Below are 25,095 nucleotides of genomic sequence, written 5' to 3' on the forward strand. Positions count from 1 at the left end.
GCCTCCCAAGTCACGCCCACAGAGGATACTGAGGACCAGATGGTCTCCATGTAGACACTAATTTCAGCCTTTAACATTTCTTGGAAATCAGGATTTTGCAAAAGGGATACATTAAAGTGCCAACTAAATGATTTCTTTTTCTCCATATGTTGCAACACCTCTAAACACACCAGGGTATGATCTGAGACTAAAATGTTTCCAGTTGAGCAATCAACAACAGATGAAATGAGGGATTTATATATATAAAAAAAAAAATTTTTAAGTTCTCGGGATACAGAGTTAATTGTTCTAAATCCGAAGCTTTGGCTCTGACAGCGCACTACCCGGTAACAGCTTTTCTGCCGGGCGCCATCCAGTGGCCCAAACAGGGCATTAAGTATTTGGGTATTTTATTCCCAGCAAATTTCAGTGATTTAGTTAATTTTGACCCATTAATAAAAAGGTTTTCGAGCGATGTGGACAGGTGGGCTTCATTACATTTATCTATGATTGGGAAGGTTCATGTTATTAAAATTAATTATATTCCAAAATTCAACTACCTGCTACAGTCTCTGCCTATAGATGTCCCCCTCGCTTATTTCAAGCAATTTGATAGCATAGTGAAGTCCTTCATTTGGAATGGTATATGTCCCAGATTACATTTAATTAAGTTGCATAGGCCGATTGACAAAGTTGGGCCTACCCAAGATTTTGTTTTATTATTATGCATTCGGTCTCAGGCATTTGGCTCATTGGTCGCTTCCACCTGAGAGAGGCCCTCCTTGGTTCAATATTGAACAGGAAGTTCTTGCCCCTATTTCGCCATTGCAAAGCCTTTCTGTCAAACTAACCGGAGAAGTTAAGTTACACCCCGTTATCTTGCATTTGCACTCGGTATGGACAAAAGTGTCCAGAGTGTTTAATTCGGACATTTATTTAAATGTTGCCTTGAGCATATAGCTGAACCCAAAATTATGTATTAATAAGTCCCCTTTCTGCTGGTCAGAGTGGATTGTGAGGGAGGTTAATACACTCAGTGACCTATATGAGAGTGGAGTGTTGAGATCCTTTGAAAATTTGGTTCAACATTTTGGGATTCCTAGATCTCAGTTCTTTTTTTTTTTTTTTTTTTTTGTTATTAAAATTTTTATTGATTCATAAATTAACACAAGAAACACAACAACATCTATATAATGAATCAAAAACTTTTAACATTAAACCCCCACTATATCCCCTCCCCCTACCAAACTTTCAAACCACCCTGACCCCCCAACGAACACCCCTGTGGTCAATAGAATATAGACACACACACACAGAAAACTAAAACAACAACATAAAATAACATGCAATAATCAAGTATAATAATAATAAAAATAAAAATAAAAAAAAATACCGCCCCACCTCGAGATTCCCTCAAAAATGCTAAATAATTGCCCCATTTCTTATTGTAAGTTTCCCTAACCCCCATCCTAATACTCGACCACTCCTCGAAGGCAGCCACCCTCCCCATCTCCGCGCACCACTCCGGGAACGAGGGTGCTCCATCCGACTTCCAACTCCTCAAAATAACCTGTCTACCAATCATCACACCGGTCAAAACCCAGTCCTTCATGTGCTTATCTACCAAATCCATGACCTCCCTATCACCCAAAATACAGAGTCTGGGGCAGAACGAGACCTGAGTACCCAACACATCACACACAAAACTTTGCATCTTCAGCCAAAATTCTTGGCTCTTAAGGCACTAGATCTCAGTTCTTTAGGTATTTCCTGATAATTCAGAGTCTGGGGGTGGGAGCTTTAACTTCTATCAAAAGATTATGGGAGAAAGATTTAAACTTGGTATTGGAGGAGGGAGTGTGGGCTAGGATTCTAAAAAATGTCAAGTCTGTATCTAGAGTTGCAAGGGTGCGCCTTGTGCAATTCAAGATTTTACATAGATTCTATTGGACCCCCTCTAGATTGTATAGGCTTGGACTTAAAGACACACCCACCTGCTGGCAAAGCCAATCAGAAGATGTTTTTTGGTCGTGTGTTAAGATCCAAGAATTTTGGTTGAAGGTGTTGGGCCTCATGTATTCAGATAGAAGACAAAGGCAGGCCTAACACAGTCGTAAAACCTAACTGAGGCCCACACACTCCGTCATAAATCTTACTGATGAAAACCGCACCAAAATCAAACAAAGGGAGTCCAAAACAGACTACAAATCCCATGAAGCCTTGCTCACTAAAGGATCGAACTCTCAACTCTTATTGGATGAGGCACACGACAGAACGCCCCTCAACAATGACGTCATCAGGAGTAGAAATACCTCTGAGATGCTTCAGGGATTTGCTTCCAGCAACTTTGCTCGCCGTGTGTAGTCGCAGCTCATCGCTGCTCTCAGGTGTAGCCTCGTGGCACAAGGAAGTAACATCCGACTTGAAACTGTGGCGAATACAATCTCCATCTCGCTGGACGAGTTGAGATTACTCTGTGTTCCACCGAACACTCTAACGGATCCGAAGGAGATCGCCGAGCAATCCGCATCTTCATCCGTTTGCCTGCAGAAGTGAAGAGAAAAGATTTCTCTTCCCTCTTCAATCAAGTCGACATCACTGATTTCTCCTCCCGTCCGCCGAGAATCATCAGCCGTACCGCCCACCGACAGAGTGAGGAAACGGCCTCCTATCATCACCCGAGCCTTGAGGAACCGAGTCGGAGTTAAAGGACGGATGAACACACATGCGTCTGCGTCCTCATACGATTCAAGTAAGAGGTTTATATCTGGGCAGAGATAGAATATTATAGTGTTTTATTCTTGTGTATCAAGGTTATTGCTTGTACAGTTTACGGACCACTGAGTCCGCTCATTGGTGCTAATAATACTCAAGGTATTACTGTAATGTACTGTTATCACGAATGAGATCTGCTGTGTTGTAGTCCAACCACATTGGACTGTTGTGTATTTCCGCCATCGTGTGTGAGACCGGCACACAGAGTTTATCCATTAAAGAATCAAAGACCGCAGGATGGTTTACGAGCCATCCACCGCGTCTCTGAGTGATAAACTAACAGTTGCTTTCTCTGCCACGATCACGAAACCGACTTCGGTGCCGCCACTTTACTCTCTCTCTCTCTCTCTCTCATACTAACCACACACACACACACACACATGCGACCCCTCACAAACATACTCACACACACTTTTGGCTAGTAGATAACTTGGTGATAAAGCTCAGCTTTGTCCCTAAGTTCTCGTACAAGCAGAGACACGTGGTAAACTGGCAAACGCCATTGACCGGCTTTTCTCCACCTACATTCGCGGCCATATTCTCTGGCCGGAAATCTCGCGTGAAGTACTCTCCACGAGAGTCACATCTGCCATTTTGTGCATGTCCCTACTTAAACACACACACACGCACATTTCTCTCTCTCTCTCTCTCTCACACACACACACACACACACCTTCCTCTCGTGTTATAGGATTATTTTGGTTACCATATCTAATCATGTCACTGTTTATTTTCTAGTTGTACAAACGTTCAGAGTTTTATGTGTGACGTATTGGGCACTCAGATTTCATTTTGTCCCAGACTGTATTTTAGGTGATGGGGCGGTCATCAATATAGGGGATAAGCACATAAAAAATTGGGTCCTATCCAGTGTTATGATTGGCAGACAAATTGTTTTAAGGGCATGGAAGTCAGCTGGAGTGCCCTCATTTCAAGAGTGATGCACAGAGATGGGGAGGGTGGCGGCTTTCGAGGAAGTGTCATGTAGAAGATATTGGATTCGTTCAATGGGAAAGGGGGCAGCTATTTGGCGGTTTTGGAGGGCTCTTGGGGAGGGGCAGTGGAGAGAGAAGCATAGTTTTAAATGTGTGATTATTATTATTATTATAATATATTTTAATTTTTTTCGTATATACTTATATGTGACCACAGGGTTGTTTGTTGAGGGTCAGGGTGGGGGTGGGGATTGGGGAGAGTAATAGTGGGGGTTAAATGTTGATTCTGTTTATGTATGTTTTGCTTTCCTTGTTATATGTATGAATCACTAAAAAAATATTAATCATAAATATAGACATAATTTTTTCAATAGGTTGCTTTAAGAGAACACGGTAGCACCTCTACAAGGATGGGATTCAAACCCACGCTTGCAGTGTACAATGGATTAGAAGTCCATCGCCTTAACCATTTGGCAAAATCATCATATTTAGTTTAGTATCTTGTTATTTTGTGGTGTACTTAGATAGCTTTTCTGAATAGATTGAAAGTAAAGCATACAATTACATTAACATTTGAATATACATTATTATACTTTGTAAAATTGAGTATCATGTATGCACAAGGTCAGAATATTGCATTCTATGATTCTAACCACAGTTAGGCATTATGTGATGCATGTTAGCAAATAAAACTTGGTTATGTGCATTGTGAAGTGTAGAATGATGATACAATGGAGTCTTTTGATAGTGTTATAGTTTGTAATATATGTATATGCATTGTAGAAACCCAAGATAAGTTCATTTTGTGCCTTTGGTGATGATAGAAAAACACTAGATTTGGTCTGGCTAAAGAGAGTTTCCAAAAGTTCAGATCCAGTGAAAGTCTGTTCATTCTCTCTGTCTTGGATTAGTTTTAGCATGTGATGGTCAGACTAACACAGAAAATGTCTCGTGCTCCCTTATTAGTTTATTGTTTTAAGTGTAGCAAATTGGTTGTATCGAAGGAATATGACTGGTTTAGTTCTGAGTGGGGTTTTGGGGGAAGGTTGTTCCTTCAGCTGAGAGGGTTAAAATCATTCTTTTGTTCTGGAAGACAGTTGACACTCAATAGAGCCCCTTTTATGGACTCTTTTCAGGCCTTTTCAGGCCCGGTTTTGGTAGACTTCAGGGTGTCAGCAGGGACAAGTTTTTAATTTATGACGTTGAGGAATTTCGGGGGCCTCTCTGTATAACTTCTCTTACTCTTCTTCTGTTTCCGAGCTCCTCGGATCTTACAGCTCTTTTGTGTTGTACTTAGATTTTCTGAACAGACTGAAGATAAAGTATAAATTCTGATGGAATTAGCTTTGATTAAAATATTTACAGTCTTTTCTACTGGTTACTATCAGAGACTGAAGGAGTGCATCAATGAGAATGGGATTCAAACCCAAAAGTGCAGAGCACAATGGATTAACAGTCCTTCCCCTTAAACACTTTGTCATGTTTAGGGTAGCTGTTTGCTATTTTGTGGTGTAGTTATTTAGCTTTTCTGAATAGATTGAAGGTAAAGCATAACTTCTGATGTAATTAGCTGTGCGTCTATTAGCAAACGTTTGCCTTAACCACTCAGCCACCTCATCATGTTTTGGTTAGTTTTTTTATATTTTGTGGTGTTTTTTTTTTTTTTTTAATAGATTTAAGGTAAGGCATAAACTCTGATGGAATTAGCTTTGCTTTAAATATTAACATTATCTTTTCAACATGTTGCTTTCAGACACCAAAGGAGTGCGTCAATGAGGATTGGTATCTAACACACACATGCAGACCATAATGGATTAACAAACTACCGCCCTAACCACTCAGCCATATTTAGATAGTCGTCTTGCTATTTTGTGGTGTAGTTAGATAGCTTTCCTTAATAGATTGAAGGTAGGGCATAAGTTCTGATGGAATTAGCTTAGATTTAATTAAATATTAACATTATCTTTTCAACATGTTCTTTTCAAACTGCAAGGAAACGTGTCGACGAGAATGGGTTTCAAAACTACACATGCAGGGCACAATGGATTAGCAAACTATCGCCTTAACCTCCTCATCATGTTTTAGTTAGCTTTTTTTGGCTATTTTGTGGTGTTTTTTTAATAGATTGCAGGTAAGGCATAAACTCTGATGGAATTAGCTTTGATTTAAATATTGACATTATCTTTTCAACATGTTGCTTTCAGACACCAAAGGAGTGCATCAGTGAGGATTGGTATCGAACACACACGTGCAGGGTACAGTGGATTAACAAACTATTGCCTTAACCACTCGGCCACTGTCGTTTAATATTGAAGTCTCTTTCCCTCTATGCAAGAAAACTCTCGAAGTCAGGAGTTCCAGATGTCAACGGTTAGGCTTTATTGAGCAAAACAACAAAACCTGAGATACCAGCTGTCCATCTGACTCTCTCATTCCAAACTTTCATCTTTATACACTTCTGTTATCATGAAGTACCTCATAAGCACACCTCTCTTGTCATTTTAGCCAATGGTCGTGCTTTTCCACTTTTTCTGTCCGCCACCATTATTTCACAGACCCTCCAGCTTCTTTTTAATGGTGGCATTCTGGCAGTCAGTCTATTTTTATAAAAAGAACTTTTAAATTCATTTATTATGAAAGTATACATTTTATGTAAACATAATAGAGTAGTTTAAGCGTAATAACTTGACTGCTGGCTGTGCCATCCAGTGCTTGAGGAATGCTTTCTCTGCTTTGTACCATTGTGTTTGTCACAGCTGAGTGCACGTCACAGCATAAGCACTTAGGCCTAACAGCCTCCTATTCTTTTTCCTGGATTACATAATGCCCAGACTATTCTACATAAGTACCTTTTCTATGTTTGATATATAAAAATATACTATATATTCCTCCCTTTGAGACTTCTCAAAGTCTCACCTCTATTGCCCTTACCCAGAATGCAACCTCACAAGTCGGTATCCTTCATTCCTGCCAAGTGACCAATGTAGGTCACACATTCTTCTAACAATGACTTCTCTTATGGATCTGCACTCCGGAGGAGAAATAAGACCAAACATCTGCCCCCACATTTGGCTAGGAGGAAGTAAAAGATCTCATCTCCCTAACTAAATCTTTCTTGGGGGTAACACAAATCATCAACAAATCGACTTCCTGTATAAAAGCCTGTGTGTGCAGATTTAGCCTTGCATTATGTAGAGTACATCAGTGATATGACTTATTTCAGTAGGTTAACATACTTCAGTGATTAAATAATATCAGCAGTTTACTCAGCATATGATATGTCCCACGGTGCCAGAGGAACTCACAGACATTTCCGGTAGCCTTGAGTGCTATCTGGTGGTGGTGGAGCAGACAGCGGGTTTTTAAACCACCAGTTGAGTCTTGCCCTTGCTGCTAAGCACTGAGGTGCTCGTCGATCCTTTCTTCATTTTGTGATGTTTTATCCTCTGGCCCTCCAGTGGTAATTCCAGTGTTTTTTAAAGTTTAAACATGCATACTATATTTCATTCAACAGCAATTTACTTGGTTAATAGTACCTTCAGAAATGATTCAAACAATAAATGATACTTTTAAAATATTCAAAAAGTACAGATAATTCTTATCCTTCCCTTTTAACTTGGTTGCGTTACCTCATGACACAGATAATGACCTGCTCCATACATACCTTCATCGTCCCCTTTCATTTACTTTATTAAACAACAAACATCGTTTTAAAAGAAATAATAACTTCAGGAAAGGGCATATGCCAAAATAATAAACATTACACCCTCTATCTTCCTGCCTACTCTATCCATTCTAAAGTACTACCTAATTTTGCATAAAAGAAAATACAATGAGTATGCTGACTCCTTTGCTATCCAAAAACAATACAAATTTGAAAATAAAGAGTCAAAAATAAAAGGCTCCCCTTCCCTACCACTTTTTTTCCCTACCAAGTTTTACATTATTTCGTCCAGTTCATCCAGTCCAGGACCTATGGGACACACGGTGGCCCCAATGTCAATTCCAGATGGCTTTACAGACACATTGATCATCTGTTTGGCTGCAGCACTGGCCAGCATTGATCTGAAGAGAGGCACAACACAACAAAACAACAACACAAAAATAACAATAGCTACAGCTATTATTATTCTCACTTTTTTAAGCCATTCTTTCCAGGATCCAAATAGCTTGTCAAACCAGTTTCCAATATGTTGGTCTCTTGCTGCATATTCAGCCACCTCTTCCCTTAGACCTTTCAGCTTCTTCACTGCTTCAGTAAATGATCCATCAGGAGCTGTATTATTTGGGATATAAGTGCAACAGTCAGCTCCAAACATTACACACACACACACACACACACACACACACACACACACACCTCCTTTTTCCGCCAACAGCCAATTTAGTCTATTTTGCCGTGTAAGTTTGCATGTAGCATCTAGCTGTTCTCCTAAGGCCTTCAATGCTTCATCAGTGTAATTAATGAATCTTTGCTGATTGTAATAAATGTAATTAATCCATTCTGTATTCTTATTAACTGGTATCCATACAAATATAGACTCAAAGCCTGATTTGACTTCATCTCTAGCTTTAATTTTATGTGGTATTCCTCTCGGTTGACCAATTGCATCTAAATATACATTAGGGTCTGGCTGGTATGCTCTCTTTGCTCTATATTCTTTATGTGCAATCTCTCTTGATCCTTTTGGAGTTTCAGATTTCTTTGGGTCCCATGTTAACATCGTTATTTCTTGCACTAGCCTTACTCTGGTACATATTCCTTTCCACCCTTTGTTTAATATAGCCCACAATCGTTTTCCTGCACAAATCCAAAAGTAGTCTGCTATTGCTACTGTTTGTTCCTCATATGTTTTTATCACAGGAGAGACCAAAGTTTGGTTTTCACAATCTACAAGGCATCCTTCCACAGATTTATCCATACATCTTGGGGCTTCTATTACTGTAAAACTGTCCTTCACTGTGGCTGTTGCCAGTATCATTCTGTTAATTATAACCTTTTGCTTGATCATCATATATTTGTCCCAGTTGCACAGTTGCCTTGAAATTTTCCCACATTAGCCTCTCCAATGGATTTATTAAAACACTCATATTCAAGCCTGGGATTTATGACATATTTTAAAGGATTTTCTCTTTTTCTCGCATCTATTCGAATGTCTAAACGTTTACATTCATCTCCCCAAACTTCCTTACTGTAATATTCTTGAAATTCTGGATGCCCTAAGATTGCCAAACACTCGGCTGGGCAGAAGGATATTTTTTCTTTTAGCACAGTTTTGTGAGTAATATTGGGCACGATGCATATAATCATATTGGTTGGGCACTACTGTAAGCTTGATCAGAGGCGATGGTGAACATAACACGCAATTAGACATTCCTGATTGTTTTGCTGTATGCTCTGCCCACTTGATCCAATCATTATGGTATGCATTCTCCAGTAATCTTTCATTTTCCAATAATGGGTCTACTTCATAGTCTGTATCATTATAGATGTCATAGGAGGTCCCTAGTGGCAATTTTATAGACCTCTTTTTAATGGATTTATTTACTTGAGTACCTCACGTCGAATCAGTAGCATTATGGAGAACATTCGGGAGACCACTCAAGGGCTGAGAAGTCAGTTGTGAGAGACTGTATTTAGATATCCTGAATAGATTGCAGGTAATGCATAAACTCTGATGGAATCAGCTTTGATTTAAATATTGACATTATCTTTTCAACATGTTCCTTTCAAACAGCAAGGAAACGCGTAGACGAGGATGGGTTTCAAAACAACACATTCAGAGCACGATGGATTAGCAGTTCATTGCCTTAACCACTCAGCCACCTCATCATGTTTAGATGAATGTTTGGCTATTTTGTAGTCTAGCTAGATAGCTGTCCTGAATAGATTGCAGGTAATGCATAAACTCTGATGGAATTAGCTTTGATTAAAATATTGACATTATCTTTTCAAGATGTTCCTTTCAAACAGCAAGGAAACACGTTGAGGAGGATGGGTTTCAAAACCACACGTGCAGCGCAAAATGGATTTCAAAGCCACACAAGAGGAGCGCAACGGATTTGCAGTCCATCACCTAAACCGATTGGCCTCTTTTAGAAAGATGACTTGCTATTTTGTAGTCTAGTTAGATAGCTCTCTTGAAAAGGACACAGCTAATGCACAAACTCGACGAGGATGGGATTCGAACCCACGCGTGCAGAGCACAATGGATTAGCAGTCCATCGCCTTAACCACTCGGCCACCTCATCATGTTCGAGCAAGTTCCTTGCTCTTTTGTAGAGTAGTTAGCTTTCCTGAAAAGATTGGCGTTAAGCTATGAACTCTGATGGAATTAGCTTTGATTTAAATATTGACATTATCTTTTCAACATGTTCCTTTCAAACAGCAAGGAAACATGTTGACGAGGATGGGTTTCAAAACAACACATGCCGAGCACAATGGATTAGCAGTTCATCACCTTAACCACTCAGCCACCTTGTCATCTTTAGTTAGACGGCTTGCTATTTTGTAGTGCAGTTAGAAAGCTTTCTTGAAAAGATTGGAGGTGAGCTATAAACTCTGATGGAATTAGCTTTGATTTAAATACTGACATTATCTTTTCAACATGTGGCTTGCAGACACCAAAGGAGTGCGTCAACAAGGATTTGTTTCAAACCCACATGAGCAGAGCACAATGGATTAGCAAACTTTCGCTTTACCACTCGGCCACCTCTTCGTGTTTAGATGATTTTCTTGCTATTTTGTGATGTAGTTAGATAGCTTTTCTGAATAGATTAAAGGTAAAGCATAACTTCTGATGTAATTACCTGTGTGTCTATTAGCAAACTATCGCCTTAACCACCTCATCATGTTTTGGTTAGTTTTTTTTTTTTTTTTTTTGGCTATTTTGTGGTGTTTTTTTAATAGATTGCAGGTAAGGCATAAACTCTGATGGAATTAGCTTTGATTTAAATATTGACATTATCTTTTCAACATGTTGCTTTCAGACACCAAAGGAGTGCGTCAATGAGGATCGGTATCGAACACACACGTGCAGGGTACAGTGGATTAGCAAACTATTGCCTTAACCACTCGGCCACTGTCGTTTAATATTGAAGTCTCTTTCCCTCTATGCAAGAAAACTCTCGAAGTCAGGAGTTCCAGATGTCAACGGTTAGGCTTTATTGAGCAAAACAACAAAACCTGAGATGCCAGCTGTCCATCTGACTCTCTCATTCCAAACTTTCATCTTTATACACTTCTGTTATCATGAAGTACCTCATAAGCACACCTCTCTTGTCATTTTAGCCAATGGTCGTGCTTTTCCACTTTTTCTGTCCGCCACCATTATTTCACAGACCCTCCAGCTTCTTTTTAATGGTGGCATTCTGGCAGTCAGTCTATTTTTATAAAAAGAACTTTTAAATTCATTTATTATGAAAGTATACATTTTATGTAAACATAATAGAGTAGTTTAAGTGTAATAACTTGACTGCTGGCTGTGCCATCCAGTGCTTGAGGAATGCTTTCTCTGCTTTGTACCATTGTGTTTGTCACAGCTGAGTGCACGTCACAGCATAAGCACTTAGGCCTAACAGCCTCCTATTCTTTTTCCTGGATTACATAATGCCCAGACTATTCTACATAAGTACCTTTTCTATGTTTGATATATAAAAATATACTATATATTCCTCCCTTTGAGACTTCTCAAAGTCTCACCTCTATTGCCCTTACCCAGAATGCAACCTCACAAGTCGGTATCCTTCATTCCTGCCAAGTGACCAATGTAGGTCACACATTCTTCTAACAATGACTTCTCTTATGGATCTGCACTCCGGAGGAGAAATAAGACCAAACATCTGCCCCCACATTTGGCTAGGAGGAAGTAGAAGATCTCATCTCCCTAACTAAATCTTTCTTGGGGGTAACACAAATCATCAACAAATCGACTTCCTGTATAAAAGCCTGTGTGTGCAGATTTAGCCTTGCATTATGTAGAGTACATCAGTGATATGACTTATTTCAGTAGGTTAACATACTTCAGTGATTAAATAATATCAGCAGTTTACTCAGCATATGATATGTCCCACGGTGCCAGAGGAACTCACAGACATTTCCGGTAGCCTTGAGTGCTATCTGGTGGTGGTGGAGCAGACAGCGGGTTTTTAAACCACCAGTTGAGTCTTGCCCTTGCTGCTAAGCACTGAGGTGCTCGTCGATCCTTTCTTCATTTTGTGATGTTTTATCCTCTGGCCCTCCAGTGGTAATTCCAGTGTTTTTTAAAGTTTAAACATGCATACTATATTTCATTCAACAGCAATTTACTTGGTTAATAGTACCTTCAGAAATGATTCAAACAATAAATGATACTTTTAAAATATTCAAAAAGTACAGATAATTCTTATCCTTCCCTTTTAACTTGGTTGCGTTACCTCATGACACAGATAATGACCTGCTCCATACATACCTTCATCGTCCCCTTTCATTTACTTTATTAAACAACAAACATCGTTTTAAAAGAAATAATAACTTCAGGAAAGGGCATATGCCAAAATAATAAACATTACACCCTCTATCTTCCTGCCTACTCTATCCATTCTAAAGTACTACCTAATTTTGCATAAAAGAAAATACAATGAGTATGCTGACTCCTTTGCTATCCAAAAACAATACAAATTTGAAAATAAAGAGTCAAAAATAAAAGGCTCCCCTTCCCTACCACTTTTTTTTCCCTACCAAGTTTTACATTATTTCGTCCAGTTCATCCAGTCCAGGACCTATGGGACACACGGTGGCCCCAATGTCAATTCCAGATGGCTTTACAGACACATTGATCATCTGTTTGGCTGCAGCACTGGCCAGCATTGATCTGAAGAGAGGCACAACACAACAAAACAACAACACAAAAATAACAATAGCTACAGCTATTATTATTCTCACTTTTTTAAGCCATTCTTTCCAGGATCCAAATAGCTTGTCAAACCAGTTTCCAATATGTTGGTCTCTTGCTGCATATTCAGCCACCTCTTCCCTTAGACCTTTCAGCTTCTTCACTGCTTCAGTAAATGATCCATCAGGAGCTGTATTATTTGGGATATAAGTGCAACAGTCAGCTCCAAACATTACACACACACACACACACACACACACACACACACACACACACACACACACCTCCTTTTTCCGCCAACAGCCAATTTAGTCTATTTTGCCGTGTAAGTTTGCATGTAGCATCTAGCTGTTCTCCTAAGGCCTTCAATGCTTCATCAGTGTAATTAATGAATCTTTGCTGATTGTAATAAATGTAATTAATCCATTCTGTATTCTTATTAACTGGTATCCATACAAATATAGACTCAAAGCCTGATTTGACTTCATCTCTAGCTTTAATTTTATGTGGTATTCCTCTCGGTTGACCAATTGCATCTAAATATACATTAGGGTCTGGCTGGTATGCTCTCTTTGCTCTATATTCTTTATGTGCAATCTCTCTTGATCCTTTTGGAGTTTCAGATTTCTTTGGGTCCCATGTTAACATCGTTATTTCTTGCACTAGCCTTACTCTGGTACATATTCCTTTCCACCCTTTGTTTAATATAGCCCACAATCGTTTTCCTGCACAAATCCAAAAGTAGTCTGCTATTGCTACTGTTTGTTCCTCATATGTTTTTATCACAGGAGAGACCAAAGTTTGGTTTTCACAATCTACAAGGCATCCTTCCACAGATTTATCCATACATCTTGGGGCTTCTATTACTGTAAAACTGTCCTTCACTGTGGCTGTTGCCAGTATCATTCTGTTAATTATAACCTTTTGCTTGATCATCATATATTTGTCCCAGTTGCACAGTTGCCTTGAAATTTTCCCACATTAGCCTCTCCAATGGATTTATTAAAACACTCATATTCAAGCCTGGGATTTATGACATATTTTAAAGGATTTTCTCTTTTTCTCGCATCTATTCGAATGTCTAAACGTTTACATTCATCTCCCCAAACTTCCTTACTGTAATATTCTTGAAATTCTGGATGCCCTAAGATTGCCAAACACTCGGCTGGGCAGAAGGATATTTTTTCTTTTAGCACAGTTTTGTGAGTAATATTGGGCACGATGCATATAATCATATTGGTTGGGCACTACTGTAAGCTTGATCAGAGGCGATGGTGAACATAACACGCAATTAGACATTCCTGATTGTTTTGCTGTATGCTCTGCCCACTTGATCCAATCATTATGGTATGCATTCTCCAGTAATCTTTCATTTTCCAATAATGGGTCTACTTCATAGTCTGTATCATTATAGATGTCATAGGAGGTCCCTAGTGGCAATTTTATAGACCTCTTTTTAATGGATTTATTTACTTGAGTACCTCACGTCGAATCAGTAGCATTATGGAGAACATTCGGGAGACCACTCAAGGGCTGAGAAGTCAGTTGTGAGAGACTGTATTTAGATATCCTGAATAGATTGCAGGTAATGCATAAACTCTGATGGAATCAGCTTTGATTTAAATATTGACATTATCTTTTCAACATGTTCCTTTCAAACAGCAAGGAAACGCGTAGACGAGGATGGGTTTCAAAACAACACATTCAGAGCACGATGGATTAGCAGTTCATTGCCTTAACCACTCAGCCACCTCATCATGTTTAGATGAATGTTTGGCTATTTTGTAGTCTAGCTAGATAGCTGTCCTGAATAGATTGCAGGTAATGCATAAACTCTGATGGAATTAGCTTTGATTAAAATATTGACATTATCTTTTCAAGATGTTCCTTTCAAACAGCAAGGAAACACGTTGAGGAGGATGGGTTTCAAAACCACACGTGCAGCGCAAAATGGATTTCAAAGCCACACAAGAGGAGCGCAACGGATTTGCAGTCCATCACCTAAACCGATTGGCCTCTTTTAGAAAGATGACTTGCTATTTTGTAGTCTAGTTAGATAGCTCTCTTGAAAAGGACACAGCTAATGCACAAACTCGACGAGGATGGGATTCGAACCCACGCGTGCAGAGCACAATGGATTAGCAGTCCATCGCCTTAACCACTCGGCCACCTCATCATGTTCGAGCAAGTTCCTTGCTCTTTTGTAGAGTAGTTAGCTTTCCTGAAAAGATTGGCGTTAAGCTATGAACTCTGATGGAATTAGCTTTGATTTAAATATTGACATTATCTTTTCAACATGTTCCTTTCAAACAGCAAGGAAACATGTTGACGAGGATGGGTTTCAAAACAACACATGCCGAGCACAATGGATTAGCAGTTCATCACCTTAACCACTCAGCCACCTTGTCATCTTTAGTTAGACGGCTTGCTATTTTGTAGTGCAGTTAGAAAGCTTTCTTGAAAAGATTGGAGGTGAGCTATAAACTCTGATGGAATTAGCTTTGATTTAAATACTGACATTATCTTTTCAACATGTGGCTTGCAGACACCAAAGGAGTGCGTCAACAAGGATTTGTTTCAAACCCACATGAGCAGAGCACAATGGATTAGCAAACTTTCGCTTTACCACTCGGCCACCTCTTCGTGTTTAGATGATTTTCTTGCTATTTTGTGATGTAGTTAGATAGCTTTTCTGAATAGATTAAAGGTAAAGCATAACTTCTGATGTAATTACCTGTGTGTCTATTAGCAAACTATCGCCTTAACCACCTCATCATGTTTTGGTTAGTTTTTTTTTTTTTTTTTTGGCTATTTTGTGGTGTTTTTTTAATAGATTGCAGGTAAGGCATAAACTCTGATGGAATTAGCTTTGATTTAAATATTGACATTATCTTTTCAACATGTTGCTTTCAGACACCAAAGGAGTGCGTCAATGAGGATCGGTATCGAACACACACGTGCAGGGTACAGTGGATTAGCAAACTATTGCCTTAACCACTCGGCCACTGTCGTTTAATATTGAAGTCTCTTTCCCTCTATGCAAGAAAACTCTCGAAGTCAGGAGTTCCAGATGTCAACGGTTAGGCTTTATTGAGCAAAACAACAAAACCTGAGATGCCAGCTGTCCATCTGACTCTCTCATTCCAAACTTTCATCTTTATACACTTCTGTTATCATGAAGTACCTCATAAGCACACCTCTCTTGTCATTTTAGCCAATGGTCGTGCTTTTCCACTTTTTCTGTCCGCCACCATTATTTCACAGACCCTCCAGCTTCTTTTTAATGGTGGCATTCTGGCAGTCAGTCTATTTTTATAAAAAGAACTTTTAAATTCATTTATTATGAAAGTATACATTTTATGTAAACATAATAGAGTAGTTTAAGTGTAATAACTTGACTGCTGGCTGTGCCATCCAGTGCTTGAGGAATGCTTTCTCTGCTTTGTACCATTGTGTTTGTCACAGCTGAGTGCACGTCACAGCATAAGCACTTAGGCCTAACAGCCTCCTATTCTTTTTCCTGGATTACATAATGCCCAGACTATTCTACATAAGTACCTTTTCTATGTTTGATATATAAAAATATACTATATATTCCTCCCTTTGAGACTTCTCAAAGTCTCACCTCTATTGCCCTTACCCAGAATGCAACCTCACAAGTCGGTATCCTTCATTCCTGCCAAGTGACCAATGTAGGTCACACATTCTTCTAACAATGACTTCTCTTATGGATCTGCACTCCGGAGGAGAAATAAGACCAAACATCTGCCCCCACATTTGGCTAGGAGGAAGTAGAAGATCTCATCTCCCTAACTAAATCTTTCTTGGGGGTAACACAAATCATCAACAAATCGACTTCCTGTATAAAAGCCTGTGTGTGCAGATTTAGCCTTGCATTATGTAGAGTACATCAGTGATATGACTTATTTCAGTAGGTTAACATACTTCAGTGATTAAATAATATCAGCAGTTTACTCAGCATATGATATGTCCCACGGTGCCAGAGGAACTCACAGACATTTCCGGTAGCCTTGAGTGCTATCTGGTGGTGGTGGAGCAGACAGCGGGTTTTTAAACCACCAGTTGAGTCTTGCCCTTGCTGCTAAGCACTGAGGTGCTCGTCGATCCTTTCTTCATTTTGTGATGTTTTATCCTCTGGCCCTCCAGTGGTAATTCCAGTGTTTTTTAAAGTTTAAACATGCATACTATATTTCATTCAACAGCAATTTACTTGGTTAATAGTACCTTCAGAAATGATTCAAACAATAAATGATACTTTTAAAATATTCAAAAAGTACAGATAATTCTTATCCTTCCCTTTTAACTTGGTTGCGTTACCTCATGACACAGATAATGACCTGCTCCATACATACCTTCATCGTCCCCTTTCATTTACTTTATTAAACAACAAACATCGTTTTAAAAGAAATAATAACTTCAGGAAAGGGCATATGCCAAAATAATAAACATTACACCCTCTATCTTCCTGCCTACTCTATCCATTCTAAAGTACTACCTAATTTTGCATAAAAGAAAATACAATGAGTATGCTGACTCCTTTGCTATCCAAAAACAATACAAATTTGAAAATAAAGAGTCAAAAATAAAAGGCTCCCCTTCCCTACCACTTTTTTTCCCTACCAAGTTTTACATTATTTCGTCCAGTTCATCCAGTCCAGGACCTATGGGACACACGGTGGCCCCAATGTCAATTCCAGATGGCTTTACAGACACATTGATCATCTGTTTGGCTGCAGCACTGGCCAGCATTGATCTGAAGAGAGGCACAACACAACAAAACAACAACACAAAAATAACAATAGCTACAGCTATTATTATTCTCACTTTTTTAAGCCATTCTTTCCAGGATCCAAATAGCTTGTCAAACCAGTTTCCAATATGTTGGTCTCTTGCTGCATATTCAGCCACCTCTTCCCTTAGACCTTTCAGCTTCTTCACTGCTTCAGTAAATGATCCATCAGGAGCTGTATTATTTGGGATATAAGTGCAACAGTCAGCTCCAAACATTACACACACACACACACACACACACACACACACACACACACACACACACCTCCTTTTTCCGCCAACAGCCAATTTAGTCTATTTTGCCGTGTAAGTTTGCATGTAGCATCTAGCTGTTCTCCTAAGGCCTTCAATGCTTCATCAGTGTAATTAATGAATCTTTGCTGATTGTAATAAATGTAATTAATCCATTCTGTATTCTTATTAACTGGTATCCATACAAATATAGACTCAAAGCCTGATTTGACTTCATCTCTAGCTTTAATTTTATGTGGTATTCCTCTCGGTTGACCAATTGCATCTAAATATACATTAGGGTCTGGCTGGTATGCTCTCTTTGCTCTATATTCTTTATGTGCAATCTCTCTTGATCCTTTTGGAGTTTCAGATTTCTTTGGGTCCCATGTTAACATCGTTATTTCTTGCACTAGCCTTACTCTGGTACATATTCCTTTCCACCCTTTGTTTAATATAGCCCACAATCGTTTTCCTGCACAAATCCAAAAGTAGTCTGCTATTGCTACTGTTTGTTCCTCATATGTTTTTATCACAGGAGAGACCAAAGTTTGGTTTTCACAATCTACAAGGCATCCTTCCACAGATTTATCCATACATCTTGGGGCTTCTATTACTGTAAAACTGTCCTTCACTGTGGCTGTTGCCAATATCATTCTGTTAATTATAACCTTTTGCTTGATCATCATATATTTGTCCCAGTTGCACAGTTGCCTTGAAATTTTCCCACATTAGCCTCTCCAATGGATTTATTAAAACACTCATATTCAAGCCTGGGATTTATGACATATTTTAAAGGATTTTCTCTTTTTCTCGCATCTATTCGAATGTCTAAACGTTTACATTCATCTCCCCAAACTTCCTTACTGTAATATTCTTGAAATTCTGGATGCCCTAAGATTGCCAAACACTCGGCTGGGCAGAAGGATATTTTTTCTTTTAGCACAGTTTTGTGAGTAATATTGGGCACGATGCATATAATCATATTGGTTGGGCACTACTGTAAGCTTGATCAGAGGCGATGGTGAACATAACACGCAATTAGACATTCCTGATTGTTTTGCTGTATGCTCTGCCCACTTGATCCAATCATTATGGTATGCATTCTCCAGTAATCTTTCATTTTCCAATAATGGGTCTACTTCATAGTCTGTATCATTATAGATGTCATAGGAGGTCCCTAGTGGCAATTTTATAGACCTCTTTTTAATGGATTTATTTACTTGAGTACCTCACGTCGAATCAGTAGCATTATGGAGAACATTCGGGAGACCACTCAAGGGCTGAGAAGTCAGTTGTGAGAGACTGTATTTAGATATCCTGAATAGATTGCAGGTAATGCATAAACTCTGATGGAATCAGCTTTGATTTAAATATTGACATTATCTTTTCAACATGTTCCTTTCAAACAGCAAGGAAACGCGTAGACGAGGATGGGTTTCAAAACAACACATTCAGAGCACGATGGATTAGCAGTTCATTGCCTTAACCACTCAGCCACCTCATCATGTTTAGATGAATGTTTGGCTATTTTGTAGTCTAGCTAGATAGCTTTCCTGAATAGATTGCAGGTAATGCATAAACTCTGATGGAATTAGCTTTGATTAAAATATTGACATTATCTTTTCAAGATGTTCCTTTCAAACAGCAAGGAAACACGTTGAGGAGGATGGGTTTCAAAACCACACGTGCAGCGCAAAATGGATTTCAAAGCCACACAAGAGGAGCGCAACAGATTTGCAGTCCATCACCTAAACCGATTGGCCTCTTTTAGAAAGATGACTTGCTATTTTGTAGTCTAGTTAGATAGCTCTCTTGAAAAGGACACAGCTAATGCACAAACTCGACGAGGATGGGATTCGAACCCACGCGTGCAGAGCACAATGGATTAGCAGTCCATCGCCTTAACCACTCGGCCACCTCATCATGTTCGAGCAAGTTCCTTGCTCTTTTGTAGAGTAGTTAGCTTTCCTGAAAAGATTGGCGTTAAGCTATGAACTCTGATGGAATTAGCTTTGATTTAAATATTGACATTATCTTTTCAACATGTTCCTTTCAAACAGCAAGGAAACATGTTGACGAGGATGGGTTTCAAAACAACACATGCCGAGCACAATGGATTAGCAGTTCATCACCTTAACCACTCAGCCACCTTGTCATCTTTAGTTAGATGGCTTGCTATTTTGTAGTGCAGTTAGAAAGCTTTCTTGAAAAGATTGGAGGTGAGCTATAAACTCTGATGGAATTAGCTTTGATTTAAATACTGACATTATCTTTTCAACATGTGGCTTGCAGACACCAAAGGAGTGCGTCAACAAGGATTTGTTTCAAACCCACATGAGCAGAGCACAATGGATTAGCAAACTTTCGCTTTACCACTCGGCCACCTCTTCGTGTTTAGATGATTTTCTTGCTATTTTGTGATGTAGTTAGATAGCTTTTCTGAATAGATTAAAGGTAAAGCATAACTTCTGATGTAATTACCTGTGTGTCTATTAGCAAACTATCGCCTTAACCACCTCATCATGTTTTGGTTAGTTTTTTTTTTTTTTTTTTTGGCTATTTTGTGGTGTTTTTTTAATAGATTGCAGGTAAGGCATAAACTCTGATGGAATTAGCTTTGATTTAAATATTGACATTATCTTTTCAACATGTTGCTTTCAGACACCAAAGGAGTGCGTCAATGAGGATCGGTATCGAACACACACGTGCAGGGTACAGTGGATTAGCAAACTATTGCCTTAACCACTCGGCCACTGTCGTTTAATATTGAAGTCTCTTTCCCTCTATGCAAGAAAACTCTCGAAGTCAGGAGTTCCAGATGTCAACGGTTAGGCTTTATTGAGCTAAACAACAAAACCTGAGATGCCAGCTGTCCATCTGACTCTCTCATTCCAAACTTTCATCTTTATACACTTCTGTTATCATGAAGTACCTCATAAGCACACCTCTCTTGTCATTTTAGCCAATGGTCGTGCTTTTCCACTTTTTCTGTCCGCCACCATTATTTCACAGACCCTCCAGCTTCTTTTTAATGGTGGCATTCTGGCAGTCAGTCTATTTTTATAAAAAGAACTTTTAAATTCATTTATTATGAAAGTATACATTTTATGTAAACATAATAGAGTAGTTTAAGTGTAATAACTTGACTGCTGGCTGTGCCATCCAGTGCTTGAGGAATGCTTTCTCTGCTTTGTACCATTGTGTTTGTCACAGCTGAGTGCACGTCACAGCATAAGCACTTAGGCCTAACAGCCTCCTATTCTTTTTCCTGGATTACATAATGCCCAGACTATTCTACATAAGTACCTTTTCTATGTTTGATATATAAAAATATACTATATATTCCTCCCTTTGAGACTTCTCAAAGTCTCACCTCTATTGCCCTTACCCAGAATGCAACCTCACAAGTCGGTATCCTTCATTCCTGCCAAGTGACCAATGTAGGTCACACATTCTTCTAACAATGACTTCTCTTATGGATCTGCACTCCGGAGGAGAAATAAGACCAAACATCTGCCCCCACATTTGGCTAGGAGGAAGTAGAAGATCTCATCTCCCTAACTAAATCTTTCTTGGGGGTAACACAAATCATCAACAAATCGACTTCCTGTATAAAAGCCTGTGTGTGCAGATTTAGCCTTGCATTATGTAGAGTACATCAGTGATATGACTTATTTCAGTAGGTTAACATACTTCAGTGATTAAATAATATCAGCAGTTTACTCAGCATATGATATGTCCCACGGTGCCAGAGGAACTCACAGACATTTCCGGTAGCCTTGAGTGCTATCTGGTGGTGGTGGAGCAGACAGCGGGTTTTTAAACCACCAGTTGAGTCTTGCCCTTGCTGCTAAGCACTGAGGTGCTCGTCGATCCTTTCTTCATTTTGTGATGTTTTATCCTCTGGCCCTCCAGTGGTAATTCCAGTGTTTTTCAAAGTTTAAACATGCATACTATATTTCATTCAACAGCAATTTACTTGGTTAATAGTACCTTCAGAAATGATTCAAACAATAAATGATACTTTTAAAATATTCAAAAAGTACAGATAATTCTTATCCTTCCCTTTTAACTTGGTTGCGTTACCTCATGACACAGATAATGACCTGCTCCATACATACCTTCATCGTCCCCTTTCATTTACTTTATTAAACAACAAACATCGTTTTAAAAGAAATAATAACTTCAGGAAAGGGCATATGCCAAAATAATAAACATTACACCCTCTATCTTCCTGCCTACTCTATCCATTCTAAAGTACTACCTAATTTTGCATAAAAGAAAATACAATGAGTATGCTGACTCCTTTGCTATCCAAAAACAATACAAATTTGAAAATAAAGAGTCAAAAATAAAAGGCTCCCCTTCCCTACCACTTTTTTTTCCCTACCAAGTTTTACATTATTTCGTCCAGTTCATCCAGTCCAGGACCTATGGGACACACGGTGGCCCCAATGTCAATTCCAGATGGCTTTACAGACACATTGATCATCTGTTTGGCTGCAGCACTGGCCAGCATTGATCTGAAGAGAGGCACAACACAACAAAACAACAACACAAAAATAACAATAGCTACAGCTATTATTATTCTCACTTTTTTAAGCCATTCTTTCCAGGATCCAAATAGCTTGTCAAACCAGTTTCCAATATGTTGGTCTCTTGCTGCATATTCAGCCACCTCTTCCCTTAGACCTTTCAGCTTCTTCACTGCTTCAGTAAATGATCCATCAGGAGCTGTATTATTTGGGATATAAGTGCAACAGTCAGCTCCAAACATTACACACACACACACACACACACACACACACACACACACACACACCTCCTTTTTCCGCCAACAGCCAATTTAGTCTATTTTGCCGTGTAAGTTTGCATGTAGCATCTAGCTGTTCTCCTAAGGCCTTCAATGCTTCATCAGTGTAATTAATGAATCTTTGCTGATTGTAATAAATGTAATTAATCCATTCTGTATTCTTATTAACTGGTATCCATACAAATATAGACTCAAAGCCTGATTTGACTTCATCTCTAGCTTTAATTTTATGTGGTATTCCTCTCGGTTGACCAATTGCATCTAAATATACATTAGGGTCTGGCTGGTATGCTCTCTTTGCTCTATATTCTTTATGTGCAATCTCTCTTGATCCTTTTGGAGTTTCAGATTTCTTTGGGTCCCATGTTAACATCGTTATTTCTTGCACTAGCCTTACTCTGGTACATATTCCTTTCCACCCTTTGTTTAATATAGCCCACAATCGTTTTCCTGCACAAATCCAAAAGTAGTCTGCTATTGCTACTGTTTGTTCCTCATATGTTTTTATCACAGGAGAGACCAAAGTTTGGTTTTCACAATCTACAAGGCATCCTTCCACAGATTTATCCATACATCTTGGGGCTTCTATTACTGTAAAACTGTCCTTCACTGTGGCTGTTGCCAATATCATTCTGTTAATTATAACCTTTTGCTTGATCATCATATATTTGTCCCAGTTGCACAGTTGCCTTGAAATTTTCCCACATTAGCCTCTCCAATGGATTTATTAAAACACTCATATTCAAGCCTGGGATTTATGACATATTTTAAAGGATTTTCTCTTTTTCTCGCATCTATTCGAATGTCTAAACGTTTACATTCATCTCCCCAAACTTCCTTACTGTAATATTCTTGAAATTCTGGATGCCCTAAGATTGCCAAACACTCGGCTGGGCAGAAGGATATTTTTTCTTTTAGCACAGTTTTGTGAGTAATATTGGGCACGATGCATATAATCATATTGGTTGGGCACTACTGTAAGCTTGATCAGAGGCGATGGTGAACATAACACGCAATTAGACATTCCTGATTGTTTTGCTGTATGCTCTGCCCACTTGATCCAATCATTATGGTATGCATTCTCCAGTAATCTTTCATTTTCCAATAATGGGTCTACTTCATAGTCTGTATCATTATAGATGTCATAGGAGGTCCCTAGTGGCAATTTTATAGACCTCTTTTTAATGGATTTATTTACTTGAGTACCTCACGTCGAATCAGTAGCATTATGGAGAACATTCGGGAGACCACTCAAGGGCTGAGAAGTCAGTTGTGAGAGACTGTATTTAGATATCCTGAATAGATTACAGGTAATGCATAAACTCTGATGGAATCAGCTTTGATTTAAATATTGACATTATCTTTTCAACATGTTCCTTTCAAACAGCAAGGAAACGCGTAGACGAGGATGGGTTTCAAAACAACACATTCAGAGCACGATGGATTAGCAGTTCATTGCCTTAACCACTCAGCCAGTTTAGATGAATGTTTGGCTATTTTGTAGTCTAGCTAGATAGCTTTCCTGAATAGATTGCAGGTAATGCATAAACTCTGATGGAATTAGCTTTGATTAAAATATTGACATTATCTTTTCAAGATGTTCCTTTCAAACAGCAAGGAAACACGTTGAGGAGGATGGGTTTCAAAACCACACGTGCAGCGCAAAATGGATTTCAAAGCCACACAAGAGGAGCGCAACAGATTTGCAGTCCATCACCTAAACCGATTGGCCTCTTTTAGAAAGATGACTTGCTATTTTTTAGTCTAGTTAGATAGCTCTCTTGAAAAGGACACAGCTAATGCACAAACTCGACGAGGATGGGATTCGAACCCACGCGTGCAGAGCACAATGGATTAGCAGTCCACAATGGATTAGCAGTCCATCGCCTTAACCACTCGGCCACCTCATCATGTTTGAGCAAGTTCCTTGCTCTTTTGTAGAGTAGTTAGCTTTCCTGAAAAGATTGGCGTTAAGCTATGAACTCTGATGGAATTAGCTTTGATTTAAATATTGACATTATCTTTTCAACATGTTCCTTTCAAACAGCAAGGAAACATGTTGACGAGGATGGGTTTCAAAACAACACATGCCGAGCACAATGGAGTAGCAGTTCATCACCTTAACCACTCAGCCACCTTGTCATCTTTAGCTAGATGGCTTGCTATTTTGTAGTGCAGTTAGAAAGCTTTCTTGAAAAGATTGGAGGTGAGCTATAAACTCTGATGGAATTAGCTTTGATTTAAATACTGACATTATCTTTTCAACATGTGGCTTGCAGACACCAAAGGAGTGCGTCAACAAGGATTTGTTTCAAACCCACATGAGCAGAGCACAATGGATTAGCAAACTTTCGCTTTACCACTCGGCCACCTCTTCGTGTTTAGATGATTTTCTTGCTATTTTGTGATGTAGTTAGATAGCTTTTCTGAATAGATTAAAGGTAAAGCATAACTTCTGATGTAATTACCTGTGTGTCTATTAGCAAACTATCGCCTTAACCACCTCATCATGTTTTGGTTAGTTTTTTTTTTTTTTTTTTTTGGCTATTTTGTGGTGTTTTTTTAATAGATTGCAGGTAAGGCATAAACTCTGATGGAATTAGCTTTGATTTAAATATTGACATTATCTTTTCAACATGTTGCTTTCAGACACCAAAGGAGTGCGTCAATGAGG

At 39.0% G+C, this 25,095-nt stretch overlaps 4 non-coding genes across 4 annotated transcripts; all 4 read right to left on the reverse strand.

Annotated features, from left to right (window-relative positions):
* Nucleotides 1-9,859: 9,859 nt before the first annotated feature.
* Nucleotides 9,860-9,941, reverse strand: trnas-gcu (transfer RNA serine (anticodon GCU)). The gene has a single exon. It is a non-coding gene; the product is annotated as a tRNA-Ser (tRNA).
* Nucleotides 9,942-14,656: 4,715 nt separating this feature from the next.
* Nucleotides 14,657-14,738, reverse strand: trnas-gcu (transfer RNA serine (anticodon GCU)). Its single transcript has one exon. It is a non-coding gene; the product is annotated as a tRNA-Ser (tRNA).
* Nucleotides 14,739-19,449: 4,711 nt separating this feature from the next.
* trnas-gcu (transfer RNA serine (anticodon GCU)) lies at nucleotides 19,450-19,531 on the reverse strand. The gene has a single exon. It is a non-coding gene; the product is annotated as a tRNA-Ser (tRNA).
* Nucleotides 19,532-24,231: 4,700 nt separating this feature from the next.
* Nucleotides 24,232-24,331, reverse strand: trnas-gcu (transfer RNA serine (anticodon GCU)). The gene is given in 2 exon segments: nucleotides 24,232-24,276; nucleotides 24,295-24,331. It is a non-coding gene; the product is annotated as a tRNA-Ser (tRNA).
* Between the last annotated feature and the right edge of the window lie 764 nt (nucleotides 24,332-25,095).

Source organism: Myxocyprinus asiaticus, chromosome 48 (genome assembly GCF_019703515.2).
Source record: "Myxocyprinus asiaticus isolate MX2 ecotype Aquarium Trade chromosome 48, UBuf_Myxa_2, whole genome shotgun sequence".
Lineage (NCBI taxonomy): Eukaryota > Metazoa > Chordata > Actinopteri > Cypriniformes > Catostomidae > Myxocyprinus > Myxocyprinus asiaticus.